At 50.9% G+C, this 19,782-nt stretch overlaps 2 protein-coding genes across 2 annotated transcripts in view; one reads left to right on the top strand and one right to left on the bottom strand.

Annotated features, from left to right (window-relative positions):
- LOC139673816 (zinc finger protein 850-like) overlaps positions 1–19,782 on the top strand; it is a 554,262-nt gene that overhangs the window by 442,997 nt on the left and 91,483 nt on the right. The gene's annotated exons all lie outside the window — the stretch shown is intronic.
- The window catches only part of LOC139673810 (zinc finger protein 850-like), a 1,066,517-nt gene that overhangs the window by 69,513 nt on the left and 977,222 nt on the right, over positions 1–19,782 (bottom strand). The gene's annotated exons all lie outside the window — the stretch shown is intronic.

The following is a 19,782-nucleotide window of genomic DNA, read 5'->3' on the forward strand; positions in this document are numbered from 1 at the left end:
GACCACAAAGATTTGGGAGATTGTTGTAGATCTGAATCCTTCCCTTTTACCTGGGGAGGGGCATCTCTCTTCCACTGAATCAGGTGACTCTGATGCATCCCCAGGGCATTTTAGCAAGACAGATAAGCAACAGTTTATGTCTAAATAGAAAGTTTTCACGGTGTTAAGAAACAGGTTGGTGCAAGCAATGCCCCTTTTCAGCAATGCAGTTTTCAAGTCATTTAGGGAAGAAATGCTTCAAAGTGGGTGATTTCCCCACAATATCCAATTTTCCTGTGCAGGTCAGGCTTTTATAATTTCTAGATGAATCACAGATAGTTCAACATTCCTTTTCTTCCTTCTCTGTCACTTGGATTCCTGACCCCTTACAAATCCAGCCAGAGATTCACTCCCTCTGATCCCAGCCCTGCAACACTTTGCAGACCCGTGCAAGCCCCCACAGAGGCAGAGCAATGTTCTTGCTGCCTGGGGAGCTGAGCCTTTCCTTTGCATTCCCACCCTCCCAGAGCACAGAGACTCCCTGCAGGGCACACAGACAGGGTGTGAGCTACAAGGCAGCACCTCCATCACAGGTTTCTTCTAAAGAAGTGACAGCTCAGCTGAGAGGTGTTTCAGAAACTCAGTTTGGCCTGGGGAGGGAATATCCTCTCCCAGGTGAGGACTGAGGATGCTGCTGCATCTCTCAGCCAGCAGTAACACCCTTGGAGAAGTCTTCTTAAACTCTGAGGTATTACTGATGAGAAGCAGGTCAGAGAACATGCAATAGAGTGTCCAATTAGCACAGGCCATTTCTTCAAGAGAAAAACCTGAATTCACACAAACACATGGTCCTAATACTTTGCTTATTTTCCCATAGTACTTGTGCCATTTTCCTGTGAGTTTTATCTGTCTCATTTAAATGTGATGCAAAAATTACAATATAAAATCAGACTTCACATGAGAGTAAACTCACCACATGACTGTTTTCTAAACTACCAACTGAATGATACAAATATACAGAAAAAATAAATATTCTCATTGCAACCCAAGACATTGAGATACTCACATTTATTTTAATGTAATGCTTTAACTCAAAGCAAACATTTCCATGCAGGTTATCCACATACCAGCAATCCCTGCTTGTTGCCAAATGTTCTCAAAGATACAGCCTACTATTTTTAACTCTCAGGTGTCTCAGTGCTGCCAAGATCATGGGTGGAGCCCAGAGCAGGCTGTCTTTGCTCCCAGCAATCTGCCAGAGCCCTTCTTATGGGGTACCAGTCTCACTGACAGCATTTCCTAAACCTGGAGGAAGTCTGAAAAGGAAGGAAGGAATCTTCACCCAAGCCAGGCTTTTCTCAGCATCAGAGCTGCCTGCACAGAGCCTTTACCTCCCTGCAATCATGGCCTCCCGGGATCTGCTGGAAGGAGTCCCTGGGGAGGCTTTGTCAGGAATGGCCCCTGGGGGCAGGGGGGGCTCCTTAATGTTTCAAGGGCCTGCAGGTTTTTCAAACTGCTTTGAGTTTTGCTTTTGACTTTGTGTCTCTGAAAGGTTTGTGCAATTTTGGCTTCCTGTGACCTGCTGCAGAGAATCCCTTGAGATTCTTTTGTCAATAACCACACTCAGTGGGGCTCATTAATGCCTCGAGGTACTCAGGGTTTATTAAAGTATTCTTTTTGACACTAAGTCCATGAGAGATTTATGGAATCATAGCCTCCAATGATCTGCTTTAATTAGTCCCTTGAGAGGCTTTATCAGTAATGACACTCAGTGGAGCTCATTAGTTCTTCAAAGTGCTTCAGTTTTTTAGGGCTAGTTGTGCTTTCCTTTTGATACTGAGTTTTTGAGAGGTTTGTGCAATCATGGCCTCCAATGATCTCCTCCAGTGAGCCCATGAGGAGCCTGTGCTGGTAATGAGGTTGCCTTTTCAGCTCCATAACTCCCTGCAGTGTCACAATGGCCTTTTGCTTCTATGGTATTTCATGTTGTCCTCAGGTTCCTTGTGCTCTGTAGGTATCTGCAGTGTGTCAGGGGCCCCTTGCATCCATGAGGTCTGTGGTGCTCCAGAATTCCTTTGGTTCCATGACACCCTGCAGTTTGACAATGACCATTTGACCCTGAAGTGTCACAATTACCCCTTGATTTGCTGAGGTTCCACAGTTTCTCAGGGTTCCTTTGATTCCATGAGACCCCACATGTCAGATGGGCCCCTTGGTTCCAGCAGGTTCTGTGGTGTTTCCATGGGGTTCCACACTGTCCTTGCTGGAACAGACCTGGTTGGATGTTGCCCCACCTGCAGAGCTGCCTCCAGCTCTGGGGTCCCAGCAGAGCAAGGACAAGGAGCTGTTGGGGGAAGTCCAGAGGAGGCACCAGGAAGATCAGAGGGATGGAGCAGCTCTGCCATGAGGGAAGGCTGAGAGAATTGGGATTGTTCAGCCTGAAGAAGAGAAGGCTCTGGAGTAACTTAATTGTGGCCTTCCAGGACCTAAAGGGAGCCAACAAGGAAGTTAGAAAGAGACTATTTACATGGGCCTGGAGTGACAGGACAAGGGGGAATGGCTTCACACTGATACAGGAAAAGGTTAGATGAGATAGTAGGAAGAAATTCTTTATGGTGAGTGTGGTGAGGCCCTGGCACAGGTTGCTCAGAGAAGTTCTGGCTGCACCATCCCTGGCAGTTGTTCAAGGCCAGGTTGGATGGGGCTCTGAACAACTTGGTCTAGTGAAAGCTGTCCCTGTCCATGATGGAGGTCGGAATGAGCTGTTCTTTAAGGTTCCTCCCAACACAAACCATTCTGTGATTCTGTGACTGGTGGGGGATGTGGTGGTTGGGGCCATCTTGGGCACAGAGACACTGAATGGCAGCATTTTCCATTCGGGTGAGGAAGGAGGGGGCAGAACTGACACCTGGCACTGATGGTGGGCAGACTGTGGCCTGCCTGGGAGATTGATTGATGGAATCCTTTGGGTGTCAGTCCTAAAGAACAGAGGAGTCCAGGAAGGCTGGACCTGCTTTAAGAAGGAAATATTAAGCTCCAGGAACAGGCTGTGTCCCCATGTACCCTAAAAGAAATGAGGGGGCTTTATTAAGCAGAGAACTTAGTTTGGAACTCAGGGGGAAAAAAAGAGAGTATATTACCTGTGGAAGGAGGGACAGAAATCCTTGGGTACTACAGGGGTCTCGGGATCCGAATCGGGAAGCGGCTCCTGGGAAATAATCCAGACGCACATGAGGAGTGGTGGAAAATTGCCAAAAGCCTTTACTTTCGGTTTGGGACTAGGTATAAGGACAAGGATGAGGGAGTGGCTTGGCAAAAGGGGTGTAAGCTTGAAAGAGGTTTGACAATGCAAGAGTCAATAACTTAATACAACCAATAACAAGTCCCTTGGGGGTTGACTCCAGGACGGGGGTTCCAAACTGGTGGAGAAGGTGAAACCGCGTGGCGGTAGCGAGGTCATGGCGGGTGCAACCCGGCTCTGCTGGCCGGCCGTGCGTCTCTGTCTGGCCGGGACCCGCCGCAGCCCATTGTTGGGTCCCCAGAGCCAGCACCGGTCCAGCAGGGCCCGTGCCACACTTCACAGCCCGGCGCTGGGGGCCCTGGGGGGTCCGTAACCCACACAAACCCCACCGGGGCCAGCGCCATCCATGCCAGCTTTTACACGGCTTTTATCTGCCGCGGCCCTGTGTGGCGCTGCTATCGCTACACCTCAGCCCATCCTGGGGCCGGTGGCTCCCCCCGGGGCGCCACCACCACCACCAGCCACCCCCACCCGAACACGTGGGCAGGGGGAGCCCCCCCATCGGGGGCAGTCCCGGACTCGGTGGGGACCGGGCAGGATCCCTTGATGTCACCATGGCAACACAGGGACGGAGCCTCCCCGGGAAGCTTGGAACTCAATGCAGACTAACAGAACCAGGTTAGAACAGTGTGAACTAAACCTAAACTTCTGCCTGTTTCTTCCTCGTCTTCCAGGGAAGGAATATCCACAGGCACACACACCAGTCTCACCAGTGTCTGGGCACAAAAAGGACACAAGACCTGGTGATTTGTGGTTCCAACTCCAGTGAAACTTGAACCGCCGTCTGTTCCCAGATCACAGAGTTCTTTTGTCCCAGAGATTTCTTGGGAATGGAGGGATTAAGAAAATGGGACAGGCAATTAGGTCAGTTGCAGGGCATGGCCAGGGACGGTCACTGACCAGTCACCTGTTTGCACATGATCAGCTCCTTCCATCCCCTTTTCTCTCTCTTTACTCACACCTGTTCCTTCACAAATCACTTTGATCTTTCCCTAGACTTCCCATGACAAGTCTTGCACTGTCCCCAAATGCACATTCTGGCTGCCCATCCTGACTCTCAGTACCTGAGTGAGAAAACCCCCAACCTCAGCTGCAAGGCCATCACTGATCACTTGGGGAGCCTTTCATGCAGAGATGTTGGAAATCTCTATTGGTTTCTTTGAAACTTTTGAGTTTTGAAAGGTTCCTCCAAAAACATAGAACCTCATAACCCTAAAATGCCAATTTTTCCATTTTCACAAAGTGTTGGGGATTAGGTCACATTAAAATGCCAACATGGTGCATGTAGGTATTTGCAGCCCTGTGGAGAAGGAACTGGGGACATAGGAATAAAAGAATAATGAAACTTTTTGGGCTGGAAGAGAGCTAAAACAACCACTAGTCCAAGTCCACTTCCATTAGCCAGGGACACCTTCCACAAGTTCAGACTGCACAAAAATCCCACCCTTGGAGAGCTTCACAGATGGGGTTTCCACTTTGTAAGCTGGCCCAGGTTCCTGCCACCCTCAGCACAAAATATTTCTTCCTTAAATCCAGTGCAAATCTCCACTCTGATGCCGAAGTGGTTTCTGATTCTTCACTTTTATAGATTTTAAGAACACAGTAACTGTAGCAAATGTAGTGTTCATATTTGTAACAGCTTAAGTTCATTGTTTATACATCCTAACCCCTACCACAGACTAGTAGGTCAAATTCTTTTAGCTCTTTAGGCTCTCTTCAAGATGCAAGAGGTGAAGACTATCAGAAAGGCCTGCAGAACAAGACCAAACATAAACCAACAACCTTGAGTCTAAGAACACTGGAAAAACTCCAAAGTCCGAGGAAGAAGCGAATGAAGACAGAGGGTCCCACTGACCCCAGCCCCAAAATCCTGGGAGATGGCACAGGGGTGGGACTGGGGCTGGACTGAGAGATGTGTAAACTGGGGATTGGGTGGGCAATATTATAAAAACCATGGAAATCAGTGTTCTGAGGAGAGGGTGCACGAAGATGTCACCATGTATTCCTAAAATCCCTAAGCCTGGACATTAAAGAATGTACCTTTTTATCTTATCCCACATTGACTTGGCTCAGAGCCCTGCTTTGTGGGGGGCACTCACAGCATCACCTCATTGAGTTCCAGTTCCTGTGCCTCGTTCTGCCAATATAACCCTTGGCAAAAAGTGTAACTCTGTTTCTCCTGCACTAAGAGCACTACATTTTCATGGCTAAACATCTTGGATAGGGACCAGAGAGGGGTTGGGAGGCCTCAAGCACAAGCTGTGGGACAAGTGGTGTGGAGATTTCAGAAGGAACAGGAGAAACTTGAGAGGACTTCAAGGGCAACTGTGGAGGTCCAGACTGCACAGAAGGAGAAAGGAATTTCCACTCCAGGGCATTGCTGTGGTGCAACATAATACCCTGTAAGAGGTCTGGGTCAGCCCGAGGCTTTGTGTGTCAAGGCAGAGCCAGGGAGGAGGGAGAGATGTCAGTGCAGGAAGGGGCCAGCGAGGTGGGGCAGCCGGGGGATGCCGACAGCCTGCAGGGAAAGGGGCAGGGCATGGACACCGTAGGACAGCCTGCGCTGGAGAGGAGACAGGGATGTGCAGAAGCTGAAAGGCCCCAAGAGAGCCAACTTGTGCAGGCCTTTGGCCATGGCTGTTGTGTGTGCCCCTGATGGCATGAGGAGACAAGTGAGCCTTGCAGCCCTGGGGCCTCATTGCCTCCTTGTCCCTGCTCAGCAGCCTGGGAGGTGCCACTACATTTTCTGCCCTTGGCATTGTACATCCCACATCCCAGTGCCCCAGGAAGGGCCTGGAGGAACGAGGGAGGGCCAAGATCTCCCTTCCCAGGTGCTGGGGTCAGGCCTTAAGCCCTTTGAATTCTGAAACACATCCAGTTTTATTAAACATGAGAGTCATCTTTCCCTTCCTTGTCTATACTTGCCATCATTCCTTCCAGTTTTATGCTCTATCTGGAATCTGGGGACACTTTCTTAGTCCTGTTCCTCAGTGGGACCCATTAGCACTACAAGAAACTTCAGTGTTTCAATGTCAATTTGAGTTCTTGAGAAGTTGTTTGAAGTTACTCTGATGGACTGAGTTTAATGTAAACAACACAAACCCCCCAGAGGGCCATTAAATGCCCTGGGCTGTTGCTGTGCTGCTGAGCTGGGCCGGGCTCCTGGCACACAGGGAGCTCCTGGCAAGCGGGCAGCGCTGCAGAGAGACAGCTCTGCCCAGGAGCAGCTCCTGTGCACAGCCCAGCAGGGCTCAGGGCACTGCCAGGGCAGCTCAGGGACACCAGCAGGGCACAGACAGAGCTTAAATGGGCTCAGCATTGGGAGGGTGACTCAGAGCTCATGTAGGAGAAATCTTTGCAGTGCTGGACACGGTGAGTCTGTGGGTGCAGGGCAATGCAGGGGCAGCACCTGGAGGCATCTCCTAAAGCTGGCCCAGCCCCATCTGATGGGATGTGTGGGGAGGGGGCTGTTGGGGGACACTTTGGAATAGCTGTGGAGCTGGGGGTGCAGCCAGGTGTGCCCAGGGCTGTGGTGCAGAGCAGGGTCCTGCAGCTCAGGGTGCTGTGCTGGGGAGGGACTCTGCTGCCTGCCAGGGTCAGCTCTCAGCCGGCCTGGGGAGCTGCTCACAGGGCTGGGGAGAAGGAACAAACCATGATGGGTGAGGGCAGGATCCTTCCACTCTTAGGGTGCTGAAGGTGACTGGTTGCTCACAGCTCCAAATCTCAACAGGACATTCAAGAATGGAGTTTTAAAGAAGCACAGAAGGTTTTGTGACACATGACTGGAATTGATACTGTTCTTTATGTCTTCTGCTCTGGCTTGCCCAGGTAGGCAATGGGACACAGAAATTAATTTCTCAATCCAGCAGCAGGCACACAAATTCCAACCTTTTACAATGAGAACTGAATAAAACAGGTAATGTGAGAAATCACCACACTGTGCCCTACAGGCACCATCAGTGTCCCTTTTCCAGCCTTCTCAGGGTTGCTCTGACATGGCCATCGGAACCTGCACAGATATTTTACTCTGCAATCAGCTCTGAGGCACCATGAATGGAAGTGCAGGGCAGGTGGGAAACAGAGCAGTCAGCACTGTATCTGTCTGTGCTGTCTCAATTAAACCACCAAGAGCTGAGCACTATTATCTGTCCCATCCTAAGGATGTTCACACTTTTGTTCACTAAAAATTAGAATTTCTACACTTAAAATACCTTTTGACAGAAATGAGAGTAGGAAAATACAATCAAACATCCAGAACAAAAACCTCAGACAAAATCACTATAAGTTCAGCTAAGCCTCTCTTTTTCAGCCCAGGATCTTATGCTACAAGAGCAGAGAGTGAAATTTTCTTACACCTGGCACTCCTTGTGAGTACTGGAGCTTTCAGAAGCAGCTTCCATGTACCCCCTGGAGCAAGGCTGAACTAACTCCTTGGAGCAGCACAGTCAGCCCAGAGGGAGAAAAAGCATCTGGAATTGGAGGAGTGTGCAGGGAATTCTATGAGATATTGGCTGGTTTTGCCCTGAGAAATCTGTCCTAAATTGTCTCTATCTATTCCTTCTTGGACAGTGCTCCATGCCCAGAGAAAGCTCATGAGTAACAGCAGTTCCATCATCCAGTTCCTCCTCCTGCCATTGGCAGACACGCGGCAGCTGCAGCTCCTGCACTTGTGGCTCTTCCTGGGCATCTCCCTGGCTGCCCTCCTGGGCAACGGCCTCATCATCAGCGCCGTAGCCTGCGACCACCACCTGCACACCCCCATGCACTTCTTCCTGCTCAACCTGTCCCTCACAGACCTGGGCTGCATCTGCACCACTGTCCCCAAAGCCATGCACAACTCCCTCTGGGACACCACAACCATCTCCTACATGGGATGTGCTGCACAGCTCTTCTTTGTATTCTTTCTTATGGGAACAGAGTTTTCCCTCCTCACCATCATGTGCTACGACCGCTACGTTGCCATCTGCAAACCCCTGCACTACGGGACCCTCCTGGGCAGCAGAGCTTGTGCCCACATGGCAGCAGCTGCCTGGGCCAGTGGCTTTCTCTACTCTCTGCTGCACACAGTCAATATATTTTCCCTGCCCCTGTGCCATGGCAATGCCCTGGGCCAGTTCTTTTGTGAAATCCCTCAGATCCTCAAGCTCTCCTGCTCACACTCCTACCTCAGGGAACTTGGGCTCATGGTGATTAGTGCCGGTTTAGTTTTTTGTTGCTTTGTTTTCATAGTTTTCTCTTATGTGCAGATCTTCAGGGCTGTGCTGAGGATCCCCTCTGAGCAGGGACGGCACAAAGCCTTTTCCACGTGCCTCTCTCACCTGGCCATGGTCTCCCTGTTTGTCAGCACTGGTGTGTTTTCCTACCTGAAGCCTCCCTCCATGTCCTCCCCATCCCTGGATGTGGCACTGTCAGTTCTGTACTCAGTGGTGACTCCAGCAATAAATCCCATCATTTACAGCCTGAGGAACCAGGAGCTCAAGGGTGCTGTGAGGAAAATGATGACCAGATGCTCTCCAGATGCATGACACTAACTTTTGTTTTCTGCATAGTATTCAGAATGGAACACATTTCAGGTCCATCCTGCCTTCTCAGCATTTTGATGGGGGGCATTGGTTCATCTTGTCATGAGTTTGTGCACAATTAAATTTTTTAATTAACCTCCATTCAAGTCCAATATCCACCTTTTGTATTTGACCCAGAGACTGTCTAAATGAGAATAAAGGACTGTGGAGTCACTTGTTTGATCCTTCTTAGGCATTCACAAAGGACAGGTCACTGCAGGACAGTCCATGTTTACAGAGAGGAGGGGTCAGTTCAGAGCTGCCTTTTCCACTTCCACACTCTCCTTCTGAGCCCCTGTGTTGGTCCAAGGCCTTGGTCCTCTGCCAGCTTGGTCACGTCATGCTGTGTGTCTGTCCTGGGCTCACAGGCAGGGACAGGCCATGGGCACTGCTGGGACACAGCTGGGCTGCACAACAGCAGCTCCATCAGGAAAGGGGTTCTCCTGAGGACAGGGCAGGAAGGCTTTGGGCTTCCTCCAAAGTTGTTCTTAAGAACATGCCAAAGGAAGAGACATTCAAGAGGCTCCTTGTGCTGCTTTGTCCTCCCTGGGATTCAGTGTGATGAGATGATTGTCCAGTTTGGTCCTCAAGAGACTCAGTTCTGCTTCAGGTTTTGCTTGCTGGTGACCAGTGTCCATGCAGACAGGAAATGGTTTATGATGATCCATCCTGGGTTTCCATGGCTTGTGACAGGGCTGATGGCAGGTGAATGTTTTTCCAAACAGACTTGGAAGCTGCCAGGAGAACTCAGGGGACCTGCAAGGACAATTTGTGCAGGGAGTCAGCAGGAAAGTTTTGGCACTGATCATAAGCCTGTCCAGCTTGGTGTGATCCAGAGATAAAATTTTAAAGTCTTGGTGTGAACTGGCAAATGGCTCTTCATGGATAATAGGCTGGATCCAGTGGAGCCCCCAGACCCATCTCCCAGCACTGGAACAAGGCAGGGCCCCTCTGAGCACCCTCCATGGCCACACAAGAGCTTGTGTGGCAGGGGGTCAGTGGCAGGGACCACCATCAGCTGGCTCTGCCTCCCAGCCTGACCAGCACAGCCCAGCAGAGCCCCCCCATGGCCCTGGGCACCACAGTCCCTGTGCCCTGCAGAGCAGCATCCCCAGCTCAGGGGCTATGGGGAGCACAGGGAAGGGCTGCAGGAATGGCTGGTCAGGCCAGCACAGACGTGTTCCCCTGGGGAAAGGCTCTGTGGGGAGATGGGATGTGCCAGGAGAAGAGCAGGACAGGCTGTGTGTGCAGAGGAGCCATGGAAAGAGAATGTCCGGTCCCTGGGTCTGTAGGAGATGCCTGAGGAGCCTCAGGACTGATTCTCTCCTGCTGTCCTGGGGAGTGGGGCTGGCCCTGGGGTGCAGGAGATGCCTGAGATGATGGTCTCCTGAACATTCCAGACACAGAATCACTGTCCCTGACCTCCATTGCCTCCATTTCCTGCTGCAGGGCCAGACATGATTGTGCTACTCTGTGGGGCTGGGGCTGGGGCAGGTGGATTGGTGGGACCAGGGAGGGGCAGGACTGGGCCATGCCAGGCAGAGGGAAACCCCAGTGTTGAGCTGAAGTGTGTGAGTGTGCAGGGTGGGGGCTCTGCAGGGCTGAGGTGCCTCCAGCCCCGGGCAGTGGCAGCAGGAGCCCAGGGAGACACTGCACCTGCTGCCAGGAACTGTCTGTGTGTGTGCAAGGGAAGGACTCGTGTCTCTGAACAGCCCTGGGGGTGTGAGCAGGGCATGAGCCCAGCTCAGGTGTGGGCACCTGTCAGAGCCCTGACATTTCTGGGTGTGACTGCAGGGACATTTATCTCACCATCCTTGAGCATGCCCATTGCAAATGTCCATGTCTCCTCCATCCCTCTCCTCTGCCTTTATGTCCCTTTCTTCCCACACCAGGAAACAGCCTGGGGGAATCTCCTCTGTGCAGTCAGAGAGGCTCTGTGAGCAGGAGTGACAGTGTTCTCCAGAAGGTGCATTTGTCCCCTTTGACATGGCCCAGAGCTCAGGACTGTGAAAACATTCCCAGGCACACACAGCTTGGAGAGATCTTGGAAGGAAAATTGGGAGAGGAAGAAGAGAAGAGACAAAATTAGGGATATGAAACCATCCCAAAGAAGTTCAGTAGCTCCTCTGAGCAATGTTTCTGCATTCAAAACACTGGTAGGAAATGTACTCTGATAAACAGCTGCTCAAATATTTTCAGATAAACAGGGAGTGAATCAGATTAATAGAAAAAGAGTGTGGTGTTGTCAGGAAAAAGAAAATTATGAAAAAATCTTGAAATTAAAAATAAACAGCACATCATAATGATAGCCAGGAAGTCTTCAACAATTATCAGGATTTCTTGTCTGCAGAGGTTTCAACTACCTCCTAAAACCCACACTCCTGGCTTCAGGCCATGACTTCCCAGAGCAGTCACAGAGTTGGCCACTGCCTCAGAGATGCCCCAGGGCAGCTCAAGGACCCAAGTGTGAAAAGTCCCCCAGAGTGTCTGTGAGCCCTTCTGGAGCAGGAGCTGCTGGGCAGGAAGGACCAGCTGGGGAGGGGCAGGGAATCCCCCCTGCAGCACTGCTGGCCAGGCTGAGGAGGGTCCTCTCCAGCATAGCAGAACATCCTGTCCCCTTGGGGGCTGGGCTGTCAGGTGTGTTCCCAGAACTGACTGACCAAGCTGGGCAGGCAGATGCTCAGGGGTCATGAAGGGTGTCACGAAGCTGAGCCCATCAAGCTGAAGGATTTGGGAAGGTCAGGAGGAACTGGGACAAAAGGGATGGGATATTTGGGGGAGGGAAGGGGGGCTTGGCCAACAGAGAGGAAAGATTTTGGTGAGGTAAAACCAAGTTCAGGTGATGCTGAGGGTGTTGAAACACTGACTGTGCAAACACTCCTGATGGACCTTTACCTATAATTTGTGTACCATTGCAACTTCTGTGAGGATAACTTGATACTCCTAATTTCACCCCCAGCAATCTTCTCTCAGGAACCAAAGGGACCCTGGGACAGCAGAAACTCATGGAATAAAGGTGTCACTGTGACAATTTAGGTCCTTATGTAGCCAAAGGAACCCTGGGACACTGTGGAAAGCCTTGGAACCAAGGGGCCATTCTGACACTTGGGAACCTCATGGAATCAAAGCTCCATTGTGACCCTGCAGGACCTCAAGGAAACAGAAGCCCATTGTGACACTGTGGAGCCTCATGGAATCCAGGGATCATTGTGACACTCCAGGGCCTCATGGACTGCAAGGAACCCTGGGACACTGCAGAAATTCATGGAATCAAGGGGCCATTATGACACTGCCGGGTGTCATGGATTCAAAGGAATCCTGGAATATTTTGGAATCTGATGAAATCATTGTGCAATCGTAACACTGCAGAAACTTATGGAACCAAGAGGCAATTTTGACCTTTCAGGGCCTCATGGAACAAAAGGGACTCTGGGACTCTGTGGAAACTCATGGAAACAAGGGGCCATTGGGACACTGCAGGGCATGAATGTTTTGGCTACTGCTGAGCAGAGCTGGCACAGCCCCAGCACTGCAACGTTCCTTCCCCAACTGAGGGGAAGGTCCTGGGAAGGGACAGAGCCAGGCCAGCTGAGCCAGAGTGACCAGAGGGATATTCCAGACCATGGGATGTCAGCTCAGATATAAAAGATTAGGAAAGGAGGAGGAAGGGGTGACATTCATTGTTTACAATGTTTGCCTGCTGAGCAGCTGCTCCATGTGCTGAAGCCTGGCTTGCTGGGACATGGTCAGACATCACTGATGATGGGGAGTAGAGAATAAATCTTGTCATTTTCCTCTTTGTTTGTGTGCAAACTTTGGCTTTTCCTTTAGTAAAGTGCCTTATCCCAACCCATGAGTCATTTTCCACCTTATTGTCTCTCCCCTGTCCATCTGGGAAGGGCAGTGATAGAGCGGCTTGATGGGCAGCCTGTAATTCTTCCCATTCTCATTTTGCTCTTCTTAAAGATGGGCTTGGCATCTGCATTTTCCAAGGACCCCAGAACCTCTCAGATTGCTCTGGCCCTTTTGAGAGCACAGCCCAGAATCCCAGGCAAGGGTGATGCAGCAGCTCAGGAGCACTTGCAATGAACTGTCCAAGACCACGGAGATGAATCTCACTGGGCCAGTAGAGTTTGTTCCTGGAGTCACTCACAGAAATGTCGAGGTCCAGCAAGGCATCCACCTCTGAACTGGGATTGTGGGATTCTCATGTACCCAGGGGTGATCAGAGAGTCTTTCCCTTTTACACCCATGGGGAGATCATTGCAGGAGTCACAGTCTCTCCCTGGGCTCTCACTGCCACTGCTGGGGGCTGGAGGCACCTCAGCCCTGTGGGATGTGACCTGCTCTGCCCCTCTCTGAGATGCCCCACGGCCTGAGGGATGGGCACAGTGGGAGCTCTGTGCTCAGAAGCACATCCCAGTGCTGCATCCTGGGGCTTTTCCAGGGGATGTGGGGCCCAGAGTGAAGTGACCTCGAGACACTGTGTGTCCCACAGCCCTTCCCAGCACCTCCAGGATTAGCTGATGGTCTTTGTGTTCTCTTGGGTTCATCTCCCCACATACACACTGTGCATGCTGAAGTCTCCTCTGTACAATTGCAGCATGGCCTTGTGAGCTGCTCATTTGGTGTCCCCATGGAGGGACAAACAACCTGTCAGTGGTGGGTGAGAGGCCAGTGCTGGGAATGGTGTTTGCAGGGGGTGATCTGTGACAATTGCCCTGGGGCCCCTTGCCCAGGGTGTCCAGGAAACAAAGACAAAGCCCAGACCCTGCTCTGCTGCTCCTTCAGGTGTGTCCCTGGAGGCCTGGCTGTGGAAGGGACACTGCTGTGCCCTCTCCTGCTCTCACACACTTTGGCTCTTCACTGTGCTTTTCTGCAACAGGGCAGTTTCCTGGGGCTTGACAGCCTATGAGAAGACACCAGTTCCTTACAGCCCCAGGGCTTGTCTCCTCCTCACCCACTCCATAGAGCTGTGGAGGTGTCCTACTGCTCTCCTGCACTCCCCATTCCACACCCCACATCACTCTGCTCCAGGAGCATTCTGTAAGGAACCAGAGATGGGTGCCAGGGCTTGGCTGCCCTGCTTGGCAAAGTCCATCAGGCACTTTCACAGCCACATTCCACAGTCCCTTTTCCGCCTGTAACCAGTGACTCTGAGCTGCTGCTTCCCCAGCCCCAGGGAGGGTCTTTTTGTCTGCTCATTCCCTCCGGGGTCTCTTTTCACTCATAGCCTCAGTGGGGCTTGCTGACACTCTCAGGAACTTGAAGGTTTGATGATGAATTTTGCTTTTTTAGAGGTTTGTTCAGTTTTCAAATCTTCAGTTCAGGAATTCAGTGCCAGAGTGCTCATTAACATTCAAAACATCCTAACAAGACAAGCCTTTGGGAATAATTTAATATTAAGGCTTCAATTCTTTTATGCTTCATTAGACAGATACCAGAAGTGTATTCAAAGTCAGTGTACTACAGTGACAAAAAAATGAAGAAATATAACTTTTTGTCCCATTTCCTTTTTCCTGTTTATACACTGAGAGCAGCAAACCCTAATTGATATTGTTCCCAAGCACCAGGGATGGTCTCCTTGTCTGCTCTTTCCCTTCATGGTCTCTTTTCACTGATGGCATTTTAACAAAACAAACCCCTGGGAATAATTTACTTTTACATTTTCAAATCTTCTGTGGTCAATTACAGAGATCTCAGAAATGCATTCAGTGTGAATATCTTACACTTTAAAAAAAAACAAACCATAAGCAAAACTATGTCTTTTTTGTGGCCTGTTTATTTTTGCCTGTTCATACATTATTGTCAGCAATTCCCTATTGATATTGACCCAGAGCATCTCCTAATTCAGTGTGAATAGATATGAAAATCAAGACCCTTTTTGTCTGACAATCCATCAGACTTTATCCCCAATCCCCACCCCACCATTTCCCTCATCACATCCCTGGCACTCAAAGCAGCCTTGTGGAATCTGAGCTTCCTCCACTAAAGGCTGGACCTGCAGGTTTCAGCTCCTTGGCACCAACTCCCACCTACTTTATTGGAGAAAGAGCTGCAGGAGACACACAGGGATGTTCATGTATTGTCAGCAAACAAAACCAAAGGAAGGCACAGCTCAGTAAAAAGTAAAAGTCCTTCCTCTGATGTATATTAAGTCTACCTTGCATCCCCTGAAGTCCACTTGCCACACCTTAGATCAATGCCAAACACTTTCTGTGTCAAGCCCAAATCCCAAGGTCCCCTCAAACACTCCCTGTCACCAGTTCTGCCCATATTTGCTCTTTCACAAGCAAGTCACACTCAGTAGTCACAAGGTCCCTTGGTCCACAGAGGGAGGAAAAGAGAAAAAGTGAATGAAATTATCTATTGTACAGAGGTAAATATGCACTTACCCCAATATTCTGGGGCTACAGGAACTTTATCAAACATTCTCTGCAACATCTGTTCACTGGGGATAAATCTGTCTGGATGGCCAAGCCCAAGGAATGGTGGGGAATGGAGTTACACCCAGGGGAATTCCCAGGGATCAGTATTGGGGTCAGCTCAGTTAAACACCTTTATCAATGATCTGGATGAGGGGATCTAGTGCACCCTCAGTCAGTTCACAAATCACACCAGGCTGGGTGGGATTGCTGATCTGCTGGAGGGCAGGAAGGCTCTGCAGAGGGGTCTGGACAGGCTGGATCAATGGGCCCAGGTCAGATGGATGAGGTTCAACAAGGCCAAGTGCTGGGTCCTGCCCTGGGGTCACAACCACCCCAAATCCCTGGCCATGCCCCGCAACTGATCCACACAGCCTGTTCTGTGTCCTTCATCCCTCCATTTTCAAGAACTTTGAGGGACAAGGGAGCTTCATGCTCTAGGTGTGGAGCAAGATCTAAGTGCCACTGGAGTGGGAACCACAACTCATCAGGTTTGTGCTCTTTGGGAGGACCAGAAAGTGCTGAGATTTAGACCCACAGAAAGCTCCTTTTCATGGCCAAAACACAAAAATTAAAGAGGATACAGTTTCTAAACTCCACAGCTCTTTGTGCAGCTTTCCTCAGCCACAGCAACCAGGATAAGCCACGGCCTTGGTGTGCTGGTCCCACAGCCCAGGGTGCTCCTGGCCTCCCTTGCTGCCAGGGCACACGGCTGCCTCCTGCCCAGCTCCTGCCCACCCACAGCTGCCTTACGGGGCTGCTCCCAGCCAGGCAGCTCCCAGCCTGTGCCATGGCCAGGGCAGTGCCCTGCAGGGGCACACACTGCCATGTGTCCCTCTGCCATTGCAGGAGGTTCCTGCCAAGACGGGCTCTCCCCCTCCCTGAAGCTTTCCCTGAGCACAGAGGCCTGAGAGACCTTTCCAGTGAAGACTCAGGCACAGAAGCCATGGAGTCTCTCAGCCCCACAGCAGTGTCTGCTGGAATTAAATCCCCCTCCCCATCCCACAGCAGCCCTGCATTTCCCTCCTTCAGCCTTGGTCTCCAGCACCCACTGAGACTCTTTTGGCTCTTGACTTTTCCTGCAACCACCAACTCCAGGGGAGCTTTGCCTATTGGGGCCCGTTGGGGGTCACCATTTATTGGTGTTACCCTTACCCCGAGCAAGGGGCAGCGTGAAGGACAGTCAGAAGAGCTCAGGCACAGCAGGCATCAGAAGGCTTGATCAGAAGGCTTACAAGAGTTTATTCAAGATAGTTTCACAGACAGTTTCCTCATAGCTAACAGAGCATAGTAGTAGTAATAGTAGAAGAAGTTCTAGTTAGTTCTGTCCTCAGTAACATCCACACCTTTTATATCCTCTCACATCCCACACGTCATGACATTATTGGCTGGCCCATTCATCTCACATTCACCAAAACATCTCATTGGTCACAAGACCCCACAGACACTCCAGGTAGTTATCTTCTTTTTAAGGGAGAACTCTAGACTGCTTTCCTTAAGGGATGCACTTAGAGTCACCCCTACATTTGACTTTCCCACAGTCCCACATGCACAGCATGGGCCATGCCCAGGAATTCCTTGTCTGTGGCCTTGCTGTCAGCCCCTGGCTGTGGCTTCATGGTCCCTTTGTGCCCCACTGACCCACAGCTGGTCCCACTGGCCCCTGTGCAGCCCCAGCCACTGGGAAGGCACAGCAGGTCCTCAGAGAGGACCCAACACCGTTGATGGGTGGAATGTGCTTGGCAAAAGGAAAAGGAGACAGCTGCATGCCCCGCTCCTGTCTTCAGGAGATTCTGAAACCTCTCAGCCCTTCCCTGCCATCCCATCTCCCCAGGCAAACGCAAAAGCCCCAGCCATTTGAATCTTCAATATATCTTCCTGCTCCAAGCACAGAGCCTATCCCAAAGCTGGGGCAAACTGAAAGCTGTTCTTATTTCCTATTCATTCCAGGTCTGCTGAGGATGGATCTGCGACAAAAAGATGTTGCAACTTCCTTTATTTCCATTAAACACAATGTGAAGCTGCCCAATTACACAAAGTCTCTGTGTCACAAAAGGTTGGTGGATTATGAATAAGAAGGGGATGAGTAATGATATTGCATTGAAGACAAAAAACATGACAAGTGAATAGAAAAAAATTTAATACGGAAAGACACTCTTGGCCTGTTATGACATGTAGGGGGAGCCACGGACAGAGCGAAGCAGGCAGTCTCTGGCTGCTGAAAAGCATCCAGTCATCATTTTCCTCAGGGCATCCTTGAGTTCCTGGTTCCTCAGGCTGTAAATGAGGGGGTTCAGTGCTGGAGGAACTACCGAGTACAGAACTGACAGAGCCAGATCCAGGGATGGGGAGGAGATGGAGGGAGGCTTCAGGTGCGCAAACACGGCAGTGCTGACAAACAGAGAGACCATGGCCAGGTGAGGGAGGCACGTGAAAAGGCTTTGTGCCGTCCCTGCTCAGAGGGGATCCTCAGCACAGCCCTGAAGATCTGCACATAGGAGAAAACTATGAAAACAAAACAACCAAACACTAAACAGGTAGTAACCAGAAGGAGCCCAATTTCCCTGAGTTTGGAGTCTGAGCAGGAGAGCTTGAGGATCTGTGGGATTTCACAGAAGAACTGGTCCAGGGCATTGCCATGGCACAGGGGCAGGGAAAATGTATTGGCTGTGTGCAGCAGAGCATTGAGAAAGCCACTGGCCCAGGCAGCTGCTGCCATGTGGGCACAAGCTCTGCTGCCCTGGAGGGTCCCGTAGTGCAGGGGTTTGCAGATGGCAAAGTAGCGGTCGTAGCACATGATGGTGAGGAGGGAAATCCCTGTCACAATGAATAAAATAAGGAAGAAGACCTGAGCAGCACATCCCATGTAGGAGATGGTTGTGGTGTCCCAGAGGGAGTTGTGCATGGCTTTGGGGACAGTGGTGCAGATGCAGCCCAGGTCTGTGAGGGACAGGTTGAGCAGGAAGAAGTGCATGGGGGTGTGCAGGTGGTGGTCGCAGGCTACGGCGCTGATGATGAGGCCGTTGCCCAGGAGGGCAGCCAGGGAGATGCCCAGGAAGAGCCACAAGTGCAGGAGCTGCAGCTGCCGCGTGTCTGCCAATGGCAGGAGGAGGAACTGGCTGATGGAGCTGCTGTTGGGCATTTGCTGTTTCTGGAGGTGGGGCACTGTCCAAAGAGGAAATAACAGTGACAAATCAGATGAGATATTTCTGAGAATAATCACAGCCATGTCCCAATACCCCTATCCCTTCTGTTCACACTCCCCACTTTTCCTTTTTCAGGAAAATTTGCTTCATATCCATGGCTAGAGCCCTGCTTGGTGCTCACTACATTTCCCATGAGGAGCAGCCCCTCTGCCCACTGGCTGGCAGGGTCAGCCCTGCTCTGCTCCAGTGGGGTCATTGCCATGGTGGGGGCAGGGCCCATCCTGGTGTTCAGCTCTGTCAGATGAAACTGCTCCTGAAGCAAAAGATCTCATGGGCACCTGCACTCCCAGTTTTGAGAATATTTCAGGATTCCAGAAGGCAGTTTCAGAGGTTTGGGTGTTTTGTTTCTGACTCCCCTCATCTTCCCTATGGAGTTTTCCTGGATGGCAGAACCCCTCAGCATTTGTGCTGCCCTGAGGAAGAGCAGAGCAGGGCTTCCCAAACAGGACGATTGTCTGTGGCTTAGTGCAGAGTGAGGGGAGCTGCACTGTCCCTCTGCCTTCTTCCAGCTGGCCTGGGCTTGGGCCTTCCTCAGACAGAGAGTGATCACACTCCCATTTTTGTCTGAAATGCCACCAGACACTGTTGAGAGTAGAGAGATCCATCACAGACCACTAAATGTCTCAGCCTGGCTCAAGGTCTCAAGGACACCCATGGCTCATCTCACCAACTCAACAGCATTTCCTGGGATGGGCACAGCATCTCTGCCCCTCTGCACTGGGGATTTCAGATAACACAATTGTGCTATGAAGGTGATTTGCATTCTTGAGGGAAACTCCCAGCTTGGAAGGACATCTCAGAGAAGAGCCAAGTGTCCTGACAATGGGGTTTGATTCTGGGAAACACACCTCATTCTCCAGGCACACAGAATTCACTACTGACAGCCCCACAGGTCAGAGAAGAATTGGAATGTCTCATTCCCAGGGATCCACCTGCCTGAGGGGGATCACAGGATCAGTGATTGACTCTGTAGCTTGAACTCCCATTCCCAGTGAGCCTGACTGAGAGAAGGAGGAAAAAACTCCAGTAACAAGGGCAAGTTGAGAAACAAGGAAATACACAGGGAGGGTCCAGCTGGGACAGGCCAGGGCAGAGCTCACTGGACACTCAGGGCAGTGTCACCCTGAGCCAGCTGTGCCATGTCAAAAACACGAACATTGCCAGGTACTTGTTTTCAGGCACTTTACCTCAGAGTTCCCTCTGCAACTGAAACCAGGCGTGTGGCTTGAGAGCCTGATAGAAATCCCTCCTTTCACCTTCCCCTTGAAGTATCCCTTGGAAAATATCCCTGAGTGCTCTAGTTCTGTAAG

The sequence above is a fragment of the Pithys albifrons genome, chromosome 7 (genome assembly GCF_047495875.1).
Source record: "Pithys albifrons albifrons isolate INPA30051 chromosome 7, PitAlb_v1, whole genome shotgun sequence".
In the NCBI taxonomy this organism is placed as follows: Eukaryota; Metazoa; Chordata; class Aves; order Passeriformes; family Thamnophilidae; genus Pithys; species Pithys albifrons.